This window comes from Vombatus ursinus, unplaced genomic scaffold (genome assembly GCF_900497805.2).
Source record: "Vombatus ursinus unplaced genomic scaffold, bare-nosed wombat genome assembly UNPS02014773.1, whole genome shotgun sequence".
Lineage (NCBI taxonomy): Eukaryota > Metazoa > Chordata > Mammalia > Diprotodontia > Vombatidae > Vombatus > Vombatus ursinus.
In genome coordinates this window covers 14,035,359-14,058,216 of record NW_020954551.1, presented here as the reverse complement: position 1 = coordinate 14,058,216, position 22,858 = coordinate 14,035,359, and the positions used below count along the sequence as shown (strand labels likewise).

Below are 22,858 nucleotides of genomic sequence, written 5' to 3'. Positions count from 1 at the left end.
TGTGTGTGTGTGTGTGTGTGTGTGTGTGTGTGTGTGTCCTCAATGGCAGGGAAAGGATTACCTCTATCTTTGCTATTTTGTCCTTTTGTCTTGACCATCTCATTTGTGATCTGCTTCCTAAATCACTTTCCCCCGACTTGTTGGAAAACTCTCTTCCAAACTGATTTAAAGATAGGGAGAGCCCAACTTTGAAGTGCAGCTGCTTTGATCTGCATGTCTGTGTGTGCTAGGCTAGGCCAGTGTTCACTCACAAAGTCTTTGGACTGGACTGGAGAGTTTATCCTTCCTCAGGTACAGGTTTGTGTAGCAATAATGTAAACAGGGTTTTAGGGAATTCATTGCTTTTCTCATGGCTTTGGGAAAATGGAGGGTTTGGAATAGGCCTCAAAAATTCCTTTCACTCTAAAATATCATCACAATGGAGGGCTGGATTTGCTATCCAAGGCCCTGGATTTGAATTCTGGTTCTACTTACTACCTGTGTCACCTTGGGGATGTCACTTTAATGCTTTTGGCCTCTGTAAAATGTTGGACTAGTTGACCTCCAGAGGTCCCTTTTAGCTCTTAAACTATGATCCTATGGAAATCTACAAGTAATTACTATCTTCAGCAAGTGCATTTGTTGGTGATTAAGCACCCTAGCAGTCAGTCTGTCAATAAACATTTATTAAATGCCTGCTGTGTGCCAGGCAAAGTCCTAAGAGCTGAGGATGCAAAGAAAAGCAAGAGATAGCCCTTGCCCTTGAGGAGCTTACAATCTAATGAAGGAGGACAGTACACAAAAGGAAGCTGAAAAGAGGATTTAGGGGGATAAGAAGGTACCTGGCATGGGCCATGATGGAGAGGTCTGGAGGAGAAAGGATTACAGCCAGGTGAGAAAGGAAGAGATGGCCCATCTACGTGACCTCCTTAAATAGAGGATCTGGGAGGAATTCTCTACTTTCCAGCAAACCTAGTAGTTGGTGGTTGTCAAGATTACACTGACTCCTGGCAACTAAAGGGACATTCATCATGTTAGTCAAGTGGTTGACCTAGAAAAAAATAAGACAGATTAAAAGGTTGGTTGTATTTCTCCCTAAAACTTTTGGTTGGTTTTCGTTTCTCATGGGAACTTCTAATCTCTTCAGCATTGAACCTGCCTGAAGTTCCTTATCAGAGAGCACCCTGAGGTGTGCTCTCCTGGTCAGTGCATCCCTGACCCACTCCACCACTCCATGTGGGGCCTCAGCCATTCTCACATCATTCGTCACATTCCTAAACTGGTTTCCTCTTTACCTCCTTATCATAAGCCTTATTCCTCACCACGCTTACCCTCTTGCATTTATGTTATCTCCAGACTCTTCCCAACCCAGGAGACTGAGGCTATACTTCATGTCAGGGACATCTCTTTCAAGTTCCACTTCAGACATTTACTAGCTAGATGACCTTAGGCAAATTACTTCCTGTTTCTGTGTTTCAACTTTCTCATCTGTGAAGTAGTAGTAATAATATCACCAACTCCATATGGCGATTTTGAGAATCAAATGATATCATGTATATAAAGTGCTTTGTATAAAACAGGGCACTAAGACTTTTTAGATGTGCTGTATATGCTTTTTATTACCACAATAGTACTTAATATGATGTCTATGATATTAGACAGACAGATAGATAGATATGGATAACTATTTTAATATGATTAGTTTCCTTTGCAATCCTATGTATTTTGTTGCATGTATTTTAAGAAATTTCTCAGAGAAGGGGTCCATGGCTTTATCAGACAGCCAAAGGAGGCCATTGCACAAAAAAGGCTTGAGCCCCTGTATTAACTCTTATGATTGTATAATTGTTTTCCTCCTCAAATTACCATGTGTGTACTTACATGTTTACATCTTGCAGCCTCTCAATAGCAAATAAGCTTGTTTATATCTTCATTGTATCCTCAACACCTGGCATAGTTCCTTTTTTATTTTTTTTTTTGGCTAGGCAATGGGGTTAAGTGACTTGCCCAAGGTCACGCATCTAGTAAGTATTGTGTATCTGAGGTCAGATTTAAACTTAGGTCCTCCTGACTCCAGGGCCAGCATAGTTCCTTTGTACACAGTTGGCATTTGTTTGTTGAATTGAATCAACTTGGATCTTAGTGCCAATGGGCAGCCAGAGTGGAAAGTTAGCCCCTGTTGTTACAGAGCAATTACCGGCTTACAGAGTGAGAATACAATAACATTCACTTGACCTTAACATTATACGGAGCTAATTCAATTTTTGAGGCACTAGAAAGAGTGCTGAATTTTGAGTCAGAGGATCTGAGTTCAGATTCTGCCAGTGCCTTGTAACCTCTGTGACCTTGTGTGAGGTATTTGACCTCTTTGAGATGGAGTTTTCTCATTTGTAAAGGGGCGGAAGGAAGAGGAAGCTGGTTTAGATGATCTCTTAAGGCCTTTCCCAGCTCAGAATCACAATCCTAAGTGTCTATGACTCAGAAGGCACTGGGGAATCCTCCTGTGTCCTCTGACTACTGAAGGATCTTCAGTTCTATACTTTTCTATGGTATGCAGAAGTATGAGTTAGTAAAGAATTCTGGTTAATAGGATACTGAGGAACGACATTTGCTGCATTTGATTAATGAGTAACTTAAAAGTACTAAAGACTTGTTTGGCTCCCCTGCATTGCATCATTGTAAATGGTGAGAATAATTTGTATTTCTTGTTTTAATGAAAGTGGCTGTGGATAAGTGATAAAAATGTAATTGCTAGAATCATATAGATATTGCTTCCCTTCCCTCCACACATGGAAAACCCATGATTCTGTTCTTTCCCTTTGGAGTTACATAAGTGTGTGAGATCCAGAAGAGATTAAAATAGAGAAGCTAAGGGGGGAGGGGGCAATGAGTTGAAAGTTACCAACTGCTCCTATGTTTTGGCAATAGACTTGGTAATCAGCCAGGCTTGGTTTTCTTTTTATTAGCCCATCTCTGGGTACAGTAGGATTAATTGCCCTGTACATAGCTATATAAAAATAAGCAGAGGCACTTAAGGAGTATCTTTGTTGGTTCTGATGGGTTGATTACTACATAGAGCACCGGATATTGTTCAATCTAATACTTTTCCCTCCTCTCTTACCTTTGAATGTGGTGTCTAGTCACTAACTTTGTTTGGTTCTTGTGTTCTCACTGTGACTGGTTGCAATTTTTACAAAAAGTTACCCCCTGCCCTTCACTCAAATCTTCTCAATCTTTGTGAACTGTTGCAAAGTGAAATGAACAGAATCAGGAGAAAAATCTGCATTGGACCTAGAGTGACATAAATGAAAAGGGCACTGAAGGGAAGCTTGATGCTGAGCAACTGTAGTGACGACCAGAGAAGAGATAGGAAAATGAACCCTTAATCCATTTGGTAGAGCAGTGGGGGACTATGGGCATGGAATGTCATACACAATGTCAGATGGAGTCAATGTGTCACTTGAGTTTGCTTAGCTGTTTTTCTGTGTTACGAGGGAGGCTTCAGTAGGTGACTGGTTGGGTGATATATTCAGAAATCGTTGTCATGTAAAAACTAAAGGCATCAATAAAATTATGTTTATTAATATTCCTAGTAATTACTCCTCTTAATAAGGTACAGTATTTTGGGGGTAAATAAAGGGGAAGAGATAAAGACTTTTCTCTTCCTTCAAAAGTACTCCATTTGGGGGAATTGAAACCTCACTCTTCCCAGTAAACATATGACCTGATTTCTCTTACATTGCCGTCATCTTGCTATTCTGTGCCAAGATGCCCTATGTGTCTGACTTTTGTATCTTTAGTCTGTTCTGGTTTCTATTAAGCATCTCAAAATAGGTTGTCTTGCAGTTTGACAGTAGCAATTGACTTTACACCAAGGCTCTGGGAGGCACTTGAGAGGAGAAAGGTTTTTCAATGGATGGCTACAGAAGATTCTGTCATGTTTGCAGTGCACATAGTTGCAGACACAGAATCCGTGACATGAACCATATGCAAGAATATGTAGGACTGCATATCATATGCCTAGAGATGAGGGATATTGATACTGGCATCAAACAAATCAGGAGGATTACATTTAAAACTTATTTGGTCTGACTGATTTTCCTTTTTGGCCAGCTAGTTTGTTTCAAACCACATTCCTTAGTTAAAACCTCAAGAAAACTGATCAAAATATTTACAGACTCACTGATTTTATTTAGTTGAAAAGGACCTTAGGATATAGTTCAATCCCCCCCTTTTTATTTTTTTGCATAGATGAGTAAAATGAGGTAATGCTCCCTATCCAAGGTCACACAGTCAATAGCATTTGTCCTGAAGAATTGGCCATTTTTTCCACTACAAGAAGCTGCCTCAATTTATTAATCAGTTAAATGAAGGGGTCATACTAGAAGATGATCTCTAAAGTCCCTTTTAGCTTTCAAATTTTGTGATTCGTTGAAACACTGCCCTGGGTTATTGACTTGAACCATTCAAATGAGAAAAGGACATTGTTATTTGTTTTTTTTTTCCTCTCTTCTCACCCAAAAAGCCATTGTGAGCATGTTTTTGCTAAGTCTCCATAAATTCTGTCCACTGCTTCTTATCTCAATGCCTGGTTGTTTGAAGTTCAAAGGCATATTGATTCCAGCTTATGTCCAGCCATCACCATATAGGCTATCTTTAAGGCCTTGGTTTGTCTGTAAGGCTATCTCTTGATCAAAAGCTTATAGCCAAGAGAAGATTTTGTACTCTTTAGGTTGGATCGAAAAGTTGTGAGTTTGAGAATGAGCTCTTGCTTTGGTTTGAGAAACAGATGGCTTTTGTGTCAGGGCTATGGATAGGCTGCTAGATCATACAATCATAGCTTCACAGTTAGAAATGATTGTAGAACGTACCTACGGTTGTAAGAGCAAATATTTACAGGTGGAAGGGACATCAGAGGCAATGCAATCCAAGTTCATCATTTTACAGAGGGGGAAACTGAGCCCTAGAGAGCTGAAGGGACTTGTCCATGGTTATAGAGCTAGAGAGTGAGGTAGGATCTGAATCCAGGTTTTCCTTACCAAGTCCAGGGCTTTATCCATTACGCCATACAGCCTCTTTTGGGTGAAGAGAAGGGAATAAGCATTTATTAAGCATCAGTTATCTACTAGACGTTGTACTAAGCACTTTACAATTCTTATCTCATTTGATTCTCATAACAATCCTGGGAGATAAGTGCTGTTATTATCCCTATTTTTCAGAGAGGAGACTGAGGTAGAAAGAAGTTGATTGACACGCTCCAGGTCAGATAGCCAGTAAGTGTCTGAGGCCGAATTTGAACTCAGGTCTTCCTGACTCTAGGCACAGCACTCTGTCCGCTGAGTCCCTTAAATACCCCCTTTATAAGTTAGGATGATTATACAACCTCTAGAGTACATAGTGACAAACTTCACTCAGATTCTGAGTAGCAATATTTGTTTTATCCATTTAGCCAATAAATTGCCCTTCCCACTCACTGCTTAAAATTCCCCAGCACTTGAAGGACTCCCCACTGCAATTTCTCTGAAACAGACTGTTCTTTGGTATTTTAAAATGTACCACTGAGATCTGTGCAGGATAATATGAAACCAAGTGGTTGTTAATTTTTCACTGAAACTTACAGAATAGCTGTTTTCTTTCAGTTGGTTTCAAAATGAGGCCTGTTCAGAAATCTAATTAGAGGTAGTTCATATAGTCTTTGTTAAAACTTACATTTCAGAATTTTGCTTGTTGGATATCTCTTTAGTAAATTTCATTTAAATTTGAATTGGTATAAACCATGTCACCATAGGTAATAGGCACTAAGGAAGTCTTAATGCTAATGGTGAATCTTCATTCCTCCTGCAGAGCTTTGGTTTACATCATAGAATTAGAGATTAAAACTTAAAGGGGTGTAGACCATTTTGTCCAATCAAAGAACCAGACAGAGGAGACAACTTAAGTCTGGAATAGTGAGCTGAGATGGCAAGGCCACACAACTGCTCAGTGACAGAGCCAGGTTTGGAACTCAGGTCTCCTGACTCCCAGAAACTGAATCTCCCAGCTGGCAGGTACCAGCTCAACTCTTTTCATAAAGCATCCTCGCAGCAGATCCTTCTACTTCCTCTGAACACATTCTCTTCTCAATCTCTTGCACTTCTGGCTTCCACCACTCTACTTCAATGCATTAACTGCCTACTCACTATTTTTTACACACTGTGCTTCATCTCTCATCTCTGAACATTGGCTCTCTTCCCTGCCTTTAGTGTAGGGGGTTACATTCTATTAGGTTGGATACAGCATGTATTCAATCACAGAATCTCACGATTAGAAGGTTGTTTAGTTCAACCTTTGCCTGAAAAAATAATTTCCTCTGCCACATAACTGATGGCTAGTGGTCATGCACCCTTTTCTTGAAGACTTCCAGTAAAGGGGCAGCTTATTGTGATCTTACAAAACCAGTGTGACTTCCTGTGAGCCAATCATATCTGGAAGAGGTGAATAGGTGGACAAAGAAGCAATCCATTCCAAAAACCTATTAGATATTCCTCTAGACAACCTCTAGATATCCCTCTAGTTATCCACTAGATAATATCAAATTCATGTGCAGAATTGGGCTTCAAAAACTGCTAAAGTATATTTCTGTCATGGGGATAGAAATGTTGAATACAAATTGGACAAACCATAATTGAACTCCTGAAAGGGGGTGGGAAGGACTAGATGGATTTACAAGCAAATTCTATCAAACATTTAATGAAAACTTAATTCCAATACTATGTGATTGTTTGAAAAAAAATAGGAAAAGAAGGGCACTTACCAGATTTCTTCTATGTGAGACAAATTAAAAAAAAATAAGAGACAGAGTTTCTAGGTAGTTAATAATCAATTTATTAATTAAGCTAGCTAATAATCAATAAATTGGTAGTGGTAACCAAAGATTCTTAATGAAGACATTGAATGCCTTAAATGTATTGTTTTAAAGGAGTGCCTCTGACAAAAGAAATCAACACTGATTGTTGGATATTTAAATGATGAGGTGGGATAAAGGTCTTCAGCTCCTCCTGCTGAGAACAGGGCTTGAACATGAGACTCGGCCACCTCCAGCAGTCTGGACAGGGGAATCCATCTTCATGCACACCACTCTGGTTGGTTTTCTCCTTTCTGAACTCAATCACCCTTAACTCCAGTGGAGGGGTACCAGGGCATGAGTTCATTGTTTAGGCAGAAATTTAGCTAGTTAAGATTCTATTTATACTCAAAACAGAAGTAAGGTCTTCTAGTTGGGTGGCGTCCTGCCCAAGATGTAGGAACATGGACCCTGAGGCTTAGGGCAATCTCTCTATCAATCATGCCCTTCAGAGACTGGCTGACTGACCTACAAGGGCTGGTCCCTGTATGATGAAATAAAAAAAGAAAAGGTTGGATCTCAATTTAATAATTGATTATTAATGTAATAGAAAATAAAAATTTCTCTCACATGATGCAAATATGGTCTTGATACCTAAATCAGGGAGAGTCAAAACAAAGAAAGAAAACTATAGACCAATATTCCAGTTAATATTGATGCAAAATTTTTAAATAAAATAATCACAGGGAGACTATAGGAATATATCGCAAATATTATACACTGTGACCAGGATGAATTTATACCAAGAATGAAGGCCTAGCTCAATATTAGGAAAAATATTAACATAACTGACCATATTAATAATAAAATCAACAAAAATATAATTATGGCAATATATGTAGAAAAGCTTTTGATAAAAGAGAAAATACATTATTGTTAAAAAGAACATTTTTCAGAGGTTCCCAAACTTATTTGGCCTACCACCCCCTTTAAAAAAAATTTACTTAGTGCTAACACCCACCCCCTCCATCTGCTTTCTTTAACCCTTTAATAAGTTTTTTTAAAAAAAAATTTGCATCACTGGAGGCCACTACTGCCCCCCTGCATCATTCCAGAGCCCCCCAGGTGGAAGTATTGCCCACTTTGGGAACCTATTAAATCGTAGGAATAAATGGAACTTTCCTTTAAAAATGATAAATAGCATCTATCTAAAACCAAGAGCTAGCATTGTCTGTAATTCAGATAAACTAGAGGCCTGTCCATTAAGATCAGGGGTAAAGCAAGAATGTTTATTGTCACCATTACTATTCAGTACAGAATAGTGTTAGAAATTCTAGCTATGACAATAACACAAGAAAAAGAAATAGAGGCAATAAACAAAGAGGAAATAGCATTATGACTTTTTTTTTTTGCAGATGGCAAGCTATTTTACTTAGAGAACCCTAGAAATCAACAACAAAAAAAATTGAAACAATTAACAACTTCAGTAAAGTTGCAGGACTGTAAAATAAACTTAGACAAATTATCAACATTTCTGTGTATTACCAACAGAATTTAGTAGGGTGAGATAGAAAAAGAAATTTCATTTAAAGTAACTACAGATAATGTAAAATACTTTAGAGTCTATCTGATAAAACATGCACAGGAACTCTATGAACATAATTACAAAATACTCTTTACACAAATAAGATAGAGCCAAATAATTGGAGAAATAGTAATTGCTCATGGGTAGGCTGAACCAATACAATAAAAATGACAATACTGTCTAAATTAATTTACTTATTTTATACCATTAGTATTGCCATATTAATCAAACTATTACTCTATAGAGCTAGAAAAAATAATAACAAAATTCATCTGGAGGAACAATGGCCAAGTATATCAAGAGAATCAATGGGGAAAATAATAATGAATGGGATCTAACAGTACCATATCTCAAACTATATACAATATGTTAATGTATATGTGTGTATATACACTAATATGGGTCTAAGATTTTTTTAGGGTCCACAATGAAATTCTGAAAGTCCCTTACCATGACCAGATAGCCCATATTGACATCATCAAAAATTAATATGAAATGGATTTTCAAGTATGACATACAACATATCAGATTAAAAAAATGTTTAAAAGTCTTACAGTAGTTGCATTTTTGTACTTAAGACATGTTTGTTAAAAAGTAATCCCCCCCCAATTCTTCCCATAAAGCTTTAACATTAGTATTTCCAGATAAATATATTGAGTGCATCAACCATTCCCAGGATGTTGGATTACTTTATTGATATGTGTTGCACGATTTCTCTCTGTCTCTGTCTCTGTCTCTGTCTGGCTCTCTCTCTTTCTCTCCCTCCCTCGCTCTTTCTCTCTCTTTCTCTCTCTCTCTGTCTCTCTCTCTCTCTGTCTCTCTCTTTCTCTGTCTCTGTCTCTCTCTTGCTCTCTCACTCTCTCTTTCATTACAATCATTACAGAACATTTATTTTCTTTCCTGTAATTCCTAATTGTAAAGATTGCTTCATTTCATAGGTTACAGGGCATGAGCAAAATGAAGTAAACTTGTGAGGGAATCCAAGAATATTGTAACCAGATAGATTTTGGCTAGTGCTTGGTTTTGGATATTAACATGCAAAAGTTTATTGGCTTTTCCTGTATTTTAGAGATTTCCCCTCTCACCAAATGACTTTTCTATTAAAAACCAAAAACAATGGCAGTGTACTATGATGTTTATGAATATTGATACAATGAATATTTGATGAACACATTTTACCAGTAAGTACTTCATCTATCTTAGAGTTAGGACAATGTGGTGAAATGGAAGGAGCCCTGGTTTAAAGTCAAACTATGTGGGTTTGAATCCCAATTCTGTCCTTTAGGACAGTGTGACCTTGAGCAAGTCATTTTAATTAGTCAATATCAATTAAGTGCCTACTATGTGCCAGGCACAGTGCTAAGCACTGAAGATACAAAAACAGGAAAAAGATAATCCCTGTCCTCAAGGAGCTCACAATCTAATGGACTTTTGGGGGCTCTGGTGTTCTGGAATCATAGATTTAAGACTGGAAGGCACCTTAGAAGTTATCTAGTCTGGTTCTGGAAAGATCTTTTATAAAAAATAGTGGGCATGGTCTGTTTTCAGTGTAGGCCTAAGGGATAAGAACAGTCAGGGAGGAACTCTGGCATTTTCCTCCTGGCTAAACTGGCTGACTTGATTTTTTGCAGTATTGGCATTTGCTTAAGTTGTTAGTCCTAGTGACTGACCAGGCAGAAGGTGTTGGGGTCTATTCCTCTGTGTCTTAGAGAAGGCGCAGATGATGGCGTAGTGCAATGGGCATTGAACTTGGAGTGCAAAGACATGAGTTTTAAAACTGCCTAGTATAATATTCTGAAGTTTGTAATTAAAATAAATATTTTATGATAAAAATTATAGGAAACAGGCTAAGATGGAAAGAGCACTATATGCATTTGAATTCTCAGGCCCTGTTTTCCAAAGCAGGCTACATGCTATCTGGGTGACCTTGGACTAGTTGCTTTAGCTCTCTGTGCCTTAATTTCCTCATCTGTAAAATGGGAAGAAGATATGTGTGGACTAGACAATCTTTAACATCCTTTCAGCTAAAAAGGATCTCATGTGTGATTTGCTGAAATATCCCCTACATGCAGTATTCATTTCCCATTCATTCTTTTCATCAGAGATTGGCAAAGGAGAATGAAAATTCCAAGCCTCCCTTGGCATATGATGGAGAGCTTTGTAACACACAAATTGGGAAACGATTCCATATATCCTTGTATTTTGTTGCTTTCTTCTTATGGGCTTTAGTAAGTTGTGGCAAAAGACACAAAAAAACCCAGGGATTAAGGCAGAAAGCTTCAAACAATCATCATTTGAATTTAATTTTCTTGGTGTTTCTTATTAGATCTCAGAATTTATTTTTTGATCATTTATTTATTGATCAGGTTCTAAAGTACATGTTAAATAGAAAATAGAGTGTGTATGCTTGTGCAAGGGCATGTGTGTGCACATGTATGAGGGACATATATGTATATATGTATATGTAGAGTATGTATGTGTGTATGTATGTGTATGTGTATTTATATATACATACCCACATACTAGGTATATGTATACACATAAAGTATATACAGAAATATATATACATAGAGTATATACAGAAAACTAGCCTCAAGATTTAGTCTTATCTAGCTTCAAGTCCCACCCCTGATGCATACATACTGACTCTATGATTCAGAAGAATTCTCTTGACCTCTTTGGTACCCCCAGGCGACTCCAACAAGAGTGTAAATCACAAAGTAGTTTTCAGTACCTTCAGTAGAGACAGTTTCTTCATTGAGAGTTTGTTATACTATGAAATCACAGGTTTGGTCAAAAAACAAAATGCATCATAAATGTCCATTCATTTTAGCCAGAAAGCTTGAAACTGCTTAAAGGTCTTTGGAATATCTGCATGTGTAAACATGTGTGTATCTATGCATAGAAGGCATGTATTATATTTTTAAATTATTATATGTATATGTACATAGGTAGATTTACATGTGTATACAGTAAAATGCATTACATTGCATGTTTTTACATATACATAGGCATTAATATACGCATCATGTATATATAGTAAATGTATTACATATTGCATTTCATTTATATATATATGTATATATATATATATAAATGTGAGTATATCAAGAAGAATCATAGATTTAAACCTAGGAGGCACACATTTTACAATTAACAAGCTTATTAACCCTATTTGCCTCAGTTTACTTATCTGTAAAATGACCTGGAGAAGGAAATACAAACCACTCTAGTATCATAACCCCAAATGGGGTCATGAAGAGTTGGATACGACTGAAACTGCTGAATAATAAAATATGTCAAATATATAAAATGTATTTATTATGTATTACATAGAAACATTTCTGAGAGTATATGTATATGTATATGTACATACATAGAGATAGTATGTATTTATGCATATACACATATGTGTTGACATTTATCAGGTCTAAGTTGGGCTGCAATTGAAATGCTGTAGCCTGGATGTGACATTGTAACTCAAACAGAACCTGCCTTCATTCCAATCTCTACAATTTTGTTGTAGTAACTCATCTTACCTTTGAGAACTCTAAATCATCTCAGTGTACTTTTTAAAGAAGGTGACAACTTTTTCATGAAAAGTTTCCTGGAGGGAGGAGAACATTGGCTAGCTAGTTCAGGGTGGGGAACCTGTGGCCTTAAGACCACATATGGCCCTCTAGGTCCTCAAGTGTGGCCCTTTGACTAAATCCAAACTTCACAGAACAAATCCTCTTAATAAAAGACTTTGTTCTGTAAAATTTGGACTCAGTCAAAAGGCTACACCCAAGGACCTAGAAGGCCACATGTGACCTCGAGGCTGTAGATTCATACTCTGTAAATTCTCTTTGCCTGGATTAATTTTGAAGCTTGATTTTCATTTTATTTAGTTTGCCTGGAATTTAGATTCTATGGGCAAGACATATTGATGAAAAACCTGTCTTGGTGGGGTTTTTTTCCCCTTTTGGCTAGAGAAACTGGAATGAAAACATAGAAGAAAAAGCTCGATGCTTTGGAAGAAAAGATCAGCAGAGGTTTTTGGGGGAAGGGAAAGAATAGAAAAAAATTAGGACTTGAGGTTGACTCTTGTCTGTGATGTAAATTTTCCTTCTGAGTTCAATTGAGTTCTGTAAGCATTAATTTAGTGCCTAGTATATGCCAGGATCTGTGCTGGGCTAAGAATACAAAGACAAAAATGTAACAGCCCCTTCTTCAAGAAACTTACATTCTAGGGTGAGAGTATAATATTCCCACGAATAAGTAAGTTCAAAGTAATTTCAGGAGAGAGATGAGCCTTAACCAAGGGGATCAGGGACAGTTTCTTGCCTGAGGTGGCAGTGGAGAGGAAACAATATATTATGGGCTTGAGGGACAAAGGCATGGGGGGGGGGAATGGCAAATTTAGAAAACCAATTTGTGGATCAGTTTGGCTGGAATGTAGAGCAAATGGAGCAGAGTAATATGAAATACCTGGGGAGGCTGGTGGGAGTTGGGTTATGGTGGGCTGTCAGTGTCAGGTTGAGAAATTTGGATTTTATCCTAGATGTAATAGTGACTCACAGATTTTTGAGTAGGGGAGTATGATAGTCAGGCCTGTGTTTTAGAAATATAAATTTGGTAGCTACATGGAGGGTGGATTAGAGAAAGTAGAGATTGCAAATATTGAAACCAATTAATAAGTTGTTGAAATTATCTAGGCAAGAAGTGATAGACTGGGCTAGGAGCTGATCTCTGATGGTCCTTACTGCTTCGAGTGTCTGTAATTCAGTGACTAGAAAATCCCTAAAGGGTTTCCCTTTTAAATTTATTATTCCATGAATTCCTATATGTTTTTACAAAAACAAAAATCTGTGTTATACTCCTGAGCGAGTGTGGGTGTCTTTACTTTTCTGGGACTCAGTTGCCCTATCTCTAAAATAAGGAACTTATACTACATGATATCTCAGGTTCCTTCTATCTCCAAACCTGTGATCCTCATGCTCCATGGTAGGGTTAATGATGCTGTATTTTATAATTCATATATTGAAAGGAAAAAATATATATTTATCTGGACAATTTTCCCAAAAGAAATAATTTTATGAAGCAACAAGGTTTCATCAGTAAGCAGAAACAAACTATCATCCTAACCACAAACTGGCTTTAAAATAACCAAGTCTGTAATTACTGTCTGCACAAAGAATATTCAGAAAGTCATGGGGAGATTTTCACAAATGTACACAGTAAGGACCACTTACTCTTGACACTGGAATATTATTTCTTCTGCAGGCCAAAGTGACAGGTCAGAGGAAATGTGTGATTGGTGTATTTAGGGCATACAAAATAGAATCTACAAAGAAGCAATGAAAAGAATAATGTTAAGCAGTGAATCTCATTAGTTTTGAATATATCTGGAAATATTAAGTTTTATCACTTGCTACTGGTGTGACTTTAGACAAGTCACTTTTTTTCTGGAACTCAGTTCTTGCCACTATTAAAATGAAGTGGTTGGACCACATGACCTCCAGGGCCAATCAGGTCTCTAAAGCTATAATGCTACTATGATTCAAATAAAACATACCTTATTGTAGCCCTCCACAAAAGTGATAGAAAGAATCACTGAACTGTGGAGTTAGAAAGGACCTGATCAAGTGCTATCTAGCCTAACCAGTATCTGAAAAAAAAATCCCTACTCTACAATAATATTAATAATGATAACAATAGTAAGAATTTATATGTGACTTTGGGTAAGTCATTTAACCCTGTTTGCCTCGGTTTCCTCATCTGTGAAATGAACTAGAGAAAAAAATGGTCAACCACTCTTGTGTCTTTGCCAAGAAAACCCCAAATGGGGTCATGAAGAGTCAGATATGATTGAAAAATGACTGAACAACAACAAAATTAGTAAATATATTCAAATAACTAATTTGTGCCAGGAATTTTTTTCTTATTTTTCCTTCTTATTTACATCATACTTACTTTACATTTACATTATATTAGATTGATTTCTTACTTACGTTACTTTTTCAAGAGGCCAGGTCCCTTCCAGGGAACCTTGTTAAAACCCCAGACCATTGGCCTTGCTTTGACCATCTCTGTTCTAGCCTGTAGTTGATTTCTCTTGTGTTCAAATGAAATAACGCGGCCTATCCATGCAGCCAAGACAACACGTGCGCTCCGGGGTCTACTAGGGCTGCTTGCTGAATGAGTGCCAGGCTTTAAGCAAGCCTAATTCCACTTCTCCAGGACTTGATTTTCTCACCTATAAAGCAGTAGAGCTGGAAGGGATGATCTTTAAGGTCCCCTCCAGCAGGAGAAAATCCTATGATACTTAGATCAAAATAGGCTCCTACCTTTCACGTATTAGCTTTACAATCCTATTTTCTTCACTGCATCTTTAATCAAGGGAAAGGCTTTGTGTTCTTTCTTTGGAGAGAAGCTACAGATCTGCAGATGTAGAAGGATGAGGTTGGGGAGCTGGGATGATTTTGCTTGGTACCCACTGGGAATGACTATTAAATAATAGAAGAAGGCTGGAAGATCAAAGACCTGGCAGCTCTGTTATGCCTGAGTCCGAGAGCAGTGAAAACCTTCCTAATTTGGAATAATTGGTGGAAAGTCCAGTTTGAATTAGAAAATGTATTTCTTTAGAAATAGTCCTCATTTTTTTTACCATGAATGTGCAAACACACACATGCACACACACACACACACACACACATATTCCTAAAGGGTTTCCCAGTAGAGATTGTGCCAATAGACTTTAAGGAATACATAAGAATCAAATACTTATACCCATATGTAATAAGCAGATTGTGTTTTGGAAATGTTTGCTGCTGGGATGCTGAAAATCAAGTCTTTTAAAGTAGGCTACCCTTTTCCTTAAATGTTGTCTATTTTACTCCTTTGGGTCGTGGATTATTTCCTACCTTCCACCCCCACCCATAGACTGTGCTCAAGTTCAGCCTATATTTGAATTATCCAAGTATCCTGAATTCTTAATCAATAGCATTTGAATGAGTGAGTTTCCAGGCATCCCCCCCCTCCCACACCCTCCTGTTATTTTGGGGGCTGTTGGTAAAACTGAAGACATTTCCCAGATGTGTCAACATCATATTTCCTGGGCAATGGCTACTTCATACTGAAACACAATCAGAGCCCTAATGTGACAATCTGTCCATCTAGGACACGTAGCTCAAAGTGCACCTTCTAAGCTTTTGGAGTGGGCGTTGGGAGGATAGGGCAGTAGGTGGTTGGAAAGCTGGGGAAGAGCTTACCCGGATTGGAGCCCCCAGTGTGCCAGTGGGTAACATCCTGTTTTAAATCATTATTCTTGTTGCCCAGGTACTAGCAACAGCGGTTTTTAGATATTGAAAGAGGAAAGGACTGGCAGAAACCTGGAAATGTCAGCACCAGGGGATGAACCCTAATTGCTCAACAGTAGGTACAACTCTTGAGCAGAGACACATCTAGAAAATAAGCTGATCTGGAGTTTTAGAATGCTGAAGAGGTTTGTTTTAGCTGCTGTTGAAATTATGTTAATGTTTACCAAGGTGGCACTTTTTTCTCCTACTTTTTTCTTCTGCAGGGTATATTGCAGGAGGGAATTAGTCTCCTCTGGGTATTTGTCCTTACTACAAAATGGCTTACAGTTCCTTGTTCTTTTTGTTTTTTTATTTTTTTTTAATGCCAAATTTCTGCTGAACTGAGGATAAAAGTAGGTGGCAGAGTCTTTGTGAATCTTAATTCTTTTGACTTTGAATAGTCTATCCTGAGGTCGATCTTTCATTCTGATCATGATGAACTTTCCCATTTCATCTCTGTACAGGGACTTAGTTGCAGCTCTGCACTTTCTTTGAATTAAATCCACAAACTGGGATCTTTTGGCATGAGGTTTTTTTTTCTTCCTTTTTTTGAAGGTTCCTATCTTGGAAAATAATCCATAACCCCTGATCCTGGACTCTTATTTTTTCTCTTGTAAAGATACATTCTGGAGCTTTACCCCCACCAGAGCTCATGGACAGAAATCATAGCTCTTGTCATTGTTTTCCCTCCTGAGGGTGACATTATAAGGCTACTTTATTGACAAAAGTGATGGAAGTTTCTCCCTTACTCCTCCCCTTTCCCTCCCCCTCCTCCTCTCTGCTCTCTGTCTTTTCTCTCTCTCTCTCTCTCTCTGTCTCTTCTCCCTCCCTCTCCCTTTCTTCCCTCTCCTTGTCTCCTCTCTCCTCCCCCACTCCTCTCTTCCTTTTTATCACTTCTCCCCTTCTCGCTTCTTAATATAACTTTTGACTCTTCTTGGGGTTCTGCATGCCTCTTTAACACATAGTCAATTCCCACTGATTCAGGACAGCCCCAGTAACCACTGGATGTTGACAGTGCTGGCAAACTGAACTCATTTATTGACTCCAGAAGTTCATTTATTTCAAGACGTTTATTCGTCTGTTGTGGAAAAATCCTGATTGAGAGCAGGTCCTAGTTGAAATTCAGTATTGAAGAGAAAAGCTTACTGGGTCACTTAGAGAATTTTATTTGACTTCCATCTAACCCACCCTGAAGGTAGAGGAGAAAAAGCCCTTCATGGGTGAGCCAGGGCAGCTGAATGGCATCCTGGTTCTGGCACTGCAACTGTGGGCCTGACTTTGGGTGCCTCCAGTCATCTTCCCACCTGGACCTCTGTTTCTTTATCAAGTAAAACCAGTGGGTTGTACCAGCAGATCACCTAGGGCAGCCTCCCTGCTTTTGTGATTACTTCCCATTAAAGAGCTGCCCATGGGACTTCCCCAGGGGCCATCACATCCAAAGGCCCTGGTGGAAACTCTTTGTTGCCTGATTTGGAAACAGTTCTTGGTAATCTGGTATCACCTTTACTTCTGAATACTCCCTAGCCATAGCCCTTACCCTACTTAGATCAGTGTTATTTTCCCAAAGGGTCCACACCACCTGCTGGTTTTAGTGACTCATGTCATTTTTTTACTTTGTTCATTCCTTTATTCACTTATTGAATTGAACTTAGTGGTTACTCACTCTGCATACCACCCTCTATGACATTAATAATATAATGCTTTATGTTTTACTTATTTAGGTATATGTCTTACCTTCCCGACTCATTTGTGAGCTTTTTTAGTGTGCAGACATCTTCATCATTGTTTTCAGTGTAACTGTCCTTACTATCATGACGATGGTGACAACAGCTGCTACTGCTACTATGACTATGGTGACAACTTTTAGTACTACCACTCCCACTAGCTAACATTGATATAGTTCTTACTATGTGCCAGGCACTGTGCTAAGCACTTTACAACTGTTGTCTAATCTGATCCTCACAACAATCCCTCAAGGTAGGTGCTATTATTATCCCATTTTACAATGAGGAAATAGAGGTTAAGTGATTTGCCCAGGGTCACACAGTTTGTAAATATCTAAGAGGATTTGAACTCAGGTCTTCCTGACTCCAGGCCTGGTGCTGTACCCACTGTTCCACCTAGCTGCCCCCTCTACCACTACTACTAATTCCTACTATTTTTACAAATTTATTATTAGTAATAAATGCTATAACAATTAATTATTATTGGTGGTGGTAGTGGTGGTCGTAGTGGTGGTAGTAGTAGTAGTAGTGGTGGTGGTGGTGGTAGTAATTACTAGTGGTAGTGATTACTACTGGTAGTAACAGGAATTGGGAGTGTCCAGCCTGGAGATGATTTAGGGGGAACATGATAACTGTTTCAGGTATTTGAAGGGCTATCGTATTAAAGAAGCCAGCAGCCAACTGATAATCAGAATTTATTAAGCACTTACTAAATCCCTGGCCCAGTGGGGATACAGCTCTCTAGCAATTTAGATTCTAATCCTGAAAATATGAGGGAGGCCTTGGCTGAGACATGGTCCAGGGTGAGAAGACCCTAGGCACTAAAGGAAATTCCGAGTTGGAAAGGTGGCTAAGCCCTGGTAGCTAAGTCCAGAGTCAGAAACATGGGTGAGGGTGAGGGAAGGCAGTATTTGGGTGGGTGGAGGAAGAAGCATGCTTAACCAGGCCTGTCCCCAAAATGGAGACCCTAGAATAAACTCAACAATGGAAAAAGGGCCAGCTTGGTGGAGGTATAAGACATTCATTTTGGCCCCAGAGCATAGGCCTCTCATTCAGATATGAGTTGGAGCACTTGGTATAGTAAGGTCTTTTCTAACTGAAGAGATTCTGTGACTATGAGAGTAATATCAGTTGTTTGCATATTGTTTCCACCTTTCTAATTTAAGCTCCTGAGGATTGTGACTGCTTTTGCCTTTCTCTATCCACCCTGTGCCTATCTTAGTGCCTGGCACATGGTAGGTACTTAATAAATGCTTGGTTACTGTCTAACGATCTTTTGTCTTCCTCTACCACTTGGCACAGAGCTTGGTTTGGTAAGGCAGCCTCACCTTGGTGTTGCTTGATGATTTGTTTGACCTTATTTTGTATTCCTTTGTATTCTAGTCATTTGCACATGGTTCCTATCCCCTTGCTAGCCTGTAAATTCCATGAAGGTAGGTGATACTCCTCATTTAAACTTTATATTTCCCCAGGGCCAAGCCCAGTTTCCTACACAGTTTACATAGATTTTAGCAAAGGACTAGGCTGCAATTTATCCTTATAGTAAAAATGGAGAAATGTGGTTTAAAATCTACTAGCATTTAAGTACCTGCCAAGTACTTAGCATTGTGTTAAGTCCTGAGGATACTAAGAGAGGGAAAACAAAAACAGCTAATGTAATCTTTGGGTTCATCAAGAGGCTTGGCAGCCTATTGCATTCTGCCCTGGTCAGATCAGGCTGCCTGAGAAGATTCTGATTGGGTTTTCTCTCATTTGAGTTCTTTAAAAAGGAGGGGGCTGAGTGGCTACTCATTCAGGCTGTAGTAGAGGGAATTTGGGGTCATCTATGGGTTAGAATAAATGGCCATTAGGTCTCTTTTAGCTCTAAGATTCCTTGATTCTCTTTGTTGAATTTACTGATAGGTAATTAATGAATATGTGGTGTTGTTGCGAAGCATATTACTCAATCTTTCTTCCAAAGGCTTTTTTTGAAGTGCTGTATTTTTAAGCCCTCTTGGCTCTCCAGAGAAGATAACCTAAGTGCTAAGAGCTGAGGATGCAAAAAGAGGCAAGGGACACTCCCTGCCCTCGAGGAGTTCACAATCTAATGGGCAAACAACTAGCAAATATATACAAATAAGCTATAGACCAGATACATAGGAAATAATTAATGAAGGGAAAGCTAGAATCAAGAGGGATTGGGAAAGGCTTCCTGGATAAGATGAGATTTTAGCTGGGACTTAAAGAAAGCCAGGGAAGCCAGGTAGCAGAGATGAGGAGAGATAGCATTCCAAGCATGGGGGACAAACAGAGAAAATGTCTGGAGCAGAAAGATCATGTGTATTGTTCATAGAACAGTCAAGAAGCCAATGCTTAGTGGGGATTAAAATGTAAGAAAACTGGAAAGGTCAGAGGGGACCTGGGTTATAAAGGGCTTTGAATTCCGAACAGAGGATCTTGTATATGATGCTGGAGAGAGTAGAGGTATTGCATAGGAGACCTGAGCTTTAGGAAAATCACTTTGGTGACTGGAGGATGGATTGGAGTGGGGAGAGACTTGAATCAGGTGGTCATGACCCACCAGCAGTGTCTGAGGAGAGGAGAAGACACGTTTGAGAGATTTGTTTTTGCAATGGTAAAATTGATGAGTTTTGGCAACAGCCTAGATATGGAGGGGGAAAGATAATGAGGAATTGAGATGACTCCTATGTTCTAAGCCTAAAGAATTGGGAGGATGATGTTGCCCTCTACAGTAATAGGGAAGATAGAGGAGGTGATGGGGTTAAGGGGAAAGATAATCATTGGTAATTTTGGAAGGAGCAGTTTTGGTGGAATGACAATGTCATATTGATTGACTGATTGCTTGGAGGTGATCTCCAGTGATAAGACCTATGGATCTGTCCTCATGCTGCTTCATAGTTTTTATCAACGACTTGGTTGAAGACATAGAGGATATATCTATTGGATTGTAGATAATACAAAGTTGAGGATAGCAAACATTTGGGGATAGGATTTCTGTCTCTCTCTCCCTGTCTCCCTGTCTCTCTGTCTCTGTCTCTCTGTTTCTCTTATTCTCTCTGTCTCTATCTCTTTCTGTCTCTTTCTGTATGTCTCTCTCTGTGTCTCTGTCTGTCTCTCTCAAACACAACACAGACACACACACACACACATACACAGCCGTTGAAACAACCTTTTCCAAATGTTGAGACAATTAAGTTTATGTCCTTTCCACGTTCATGTTTGGAGAAGGAAAAGGCAAACCACTCCAGTATCTTTGCCGAGAAAACCCCAGACGGGGTCACAAACTCTGACATTACTGAAACAACTGAACAACAAGAGTACACTTAGGAAAGCATCGAGCATGGCGGGCACACTGGGCCGCTTCCTGAAGGAGGTGTGAGTCAAGGAGCCCATACTGACTGTGTCCTTCTCCATCGTCACAATGGCTTTGCTGGTACTTCTTCCCTCAAGCTCCTATACCAACTACACAGCCATGATCAACCGAGCTAATACCCCTTACAACTACCCTGTTCCTGTTCAAGATGATGGCAACATGCCTGACATCCCCAGCCATTCTCAGGATCCCCAAGGTCCATCTCTCCATGGTTGAAGAATCTGTGAATCCTCTATCTGTTCCTCCCCTTCCCCCCAAATAAATGTCCTTGTCTTAAAAAAAAAAAGAGCATACTTTAAAAAAACCCAAAAAACAAAAAAACTAGGTCTCCCTAGGTTGCCCAGCTGAAAGTACAGAGGGTACTTATGGTCAGATCCCAATACTGATTGGCATGGAAGCTTTGACTTGCTTGATTTCCACTGTAGGTAGGGAGGGAGGTAGGTTGGCCCCACCTTAAGCAACATTGTGTACCCCTTGCTCCTGGCAACATACCACATTGATGCTAAGCTTAGTGTGAGTGCCTAGTCTAGTCTTAACCCATTGAAGCTCAGAACTCCCAGGCTCCAGGAGATCTGCCAGCCTCAGCTTCTCTGGTACTTGGATATTACAGGTATTTACCAGTATGCCTATTCAAAAATGTTCATTTGGACAATTCGTGGGAGATGTCACTATGTGCTTGGAGTTCGCAGTTGCTTGACATAGATTTTGAGACCACTTATCATTGTATAGAAAGATCCCTGCATTGCCTAATGAATTGCCTATCACCACATCACCATACCCTAGCACAAAAGTTCATCTGCCACTTTCATGCCTTTGCATAGGATAACCCCTTCCCCAGATCCCATCCTATCGAAAATGTTTTCATGCCTCCCAACTATCTCTAGGAATCCCCAGGTGTCTTTAGGACTCAGATCCAGTGTCACCTTCTATACAGGATCTTTCCTGGTGCACCTAATTGTTAGTGTTGCCTTCCAAAAATATTTTCTACTTACTTTGTACATTTGTTACATTTAATTTCTGTTAAATTGTTACACATTGTCTGTACATGTTGTCGTCCTTCACTCCCCCCCCCCCCAAAAAAATGTAAGGGCCTTGCGGGCAAGGACTGCTTTATTTTTGTCTCTGCACCTCTTGTGCCTGGCTCAGAGTGGCTACATAATAAATTCTTGCTGAACTCATGTCACCAAAAATCTTTTGCATAAACTCTTTTCTGAGCCATAGTTTTCAAATTCTGTAGTTTTCCTTTCTCAATGAAATCTTGACAGGAAGTATTTGTCAATAAGCCATTTTGACTGATGATGGTTTTATGATTTACTTTTAGATACTTTTTGGGGATAGTTCAGTTAATATATTCAAAATAAGGTTTGTCTTTTGTTTTCTGATTTGTTTTTCCATTTTTTTCCATCTTTAAAATACTTCGTATTTGGGTCAAAGGATCAAAGATCTAGACCTAGAAAGGGCCTTAAGGCAATCTGGTCCAACTTCCTCATTTACAGATGAGGAAAATTCGACCCGGCCAGGTTGGAGACTTGCCCAGGGTCACACAGCTAGTTAGAGGTCATAGGAGCAGAGGTTTTCTAGCCAGAAGCACCTTTAGAAGCCAGGAACTCCAGCCACCTCATTTTACAGGCGAGGAAGTTCAGGCTCAGTGAGGAAAATGTCTGGTCCAAGGTCACACAAGTGACCCCTTTGCATATAATTTGTATTTATTTTGACCATATCACATTTTCCCTTTCTTTCATTGTCTAGTACAGTATTAGCTTCCTGGTGGTGAAGATTGTTTTTGTTTTGGTCTCTGGGACCCCAGCACTTAGCATCATAGTTCATGGCACACAGGAGATGCTTAATGCATGTTTTTTGAATGGAATTAGCACCCCCTGCATTTTCCTTAAAAACTTCCTATTAGCTTCATTTTCCTTAAAAACAGAAAGACTAGGTAATATAAACAGCAGTCTTTGTCTTAGCATAAAAAGACAAAGGCAAATAATCCAGAATTCAGGGGCTCATTTAAAGCATTCATCTCGGCAGTAGAAA

The 22,858-nt window shown here is 39.1% G+C and overlaps 1 protein-coding gene and 1 pseudogene across 1 annotated transcript in view; both read left to right on the top strand.

Moving 5' to 3' along the window:
• SUCLG2 (succinate-CoA ligase GDP-forming beta subunit) overlaps positions 1–22,858 on the top strand; it is a 305,674-nt gene that overhangs the window by 14,658 nt on the left and 268,158 nt on the right. The window lies entirely within an intron of this gene.
• LOC114044531 lies at positions 20,792–21,051 on the top strand (annotated as a pseudogene).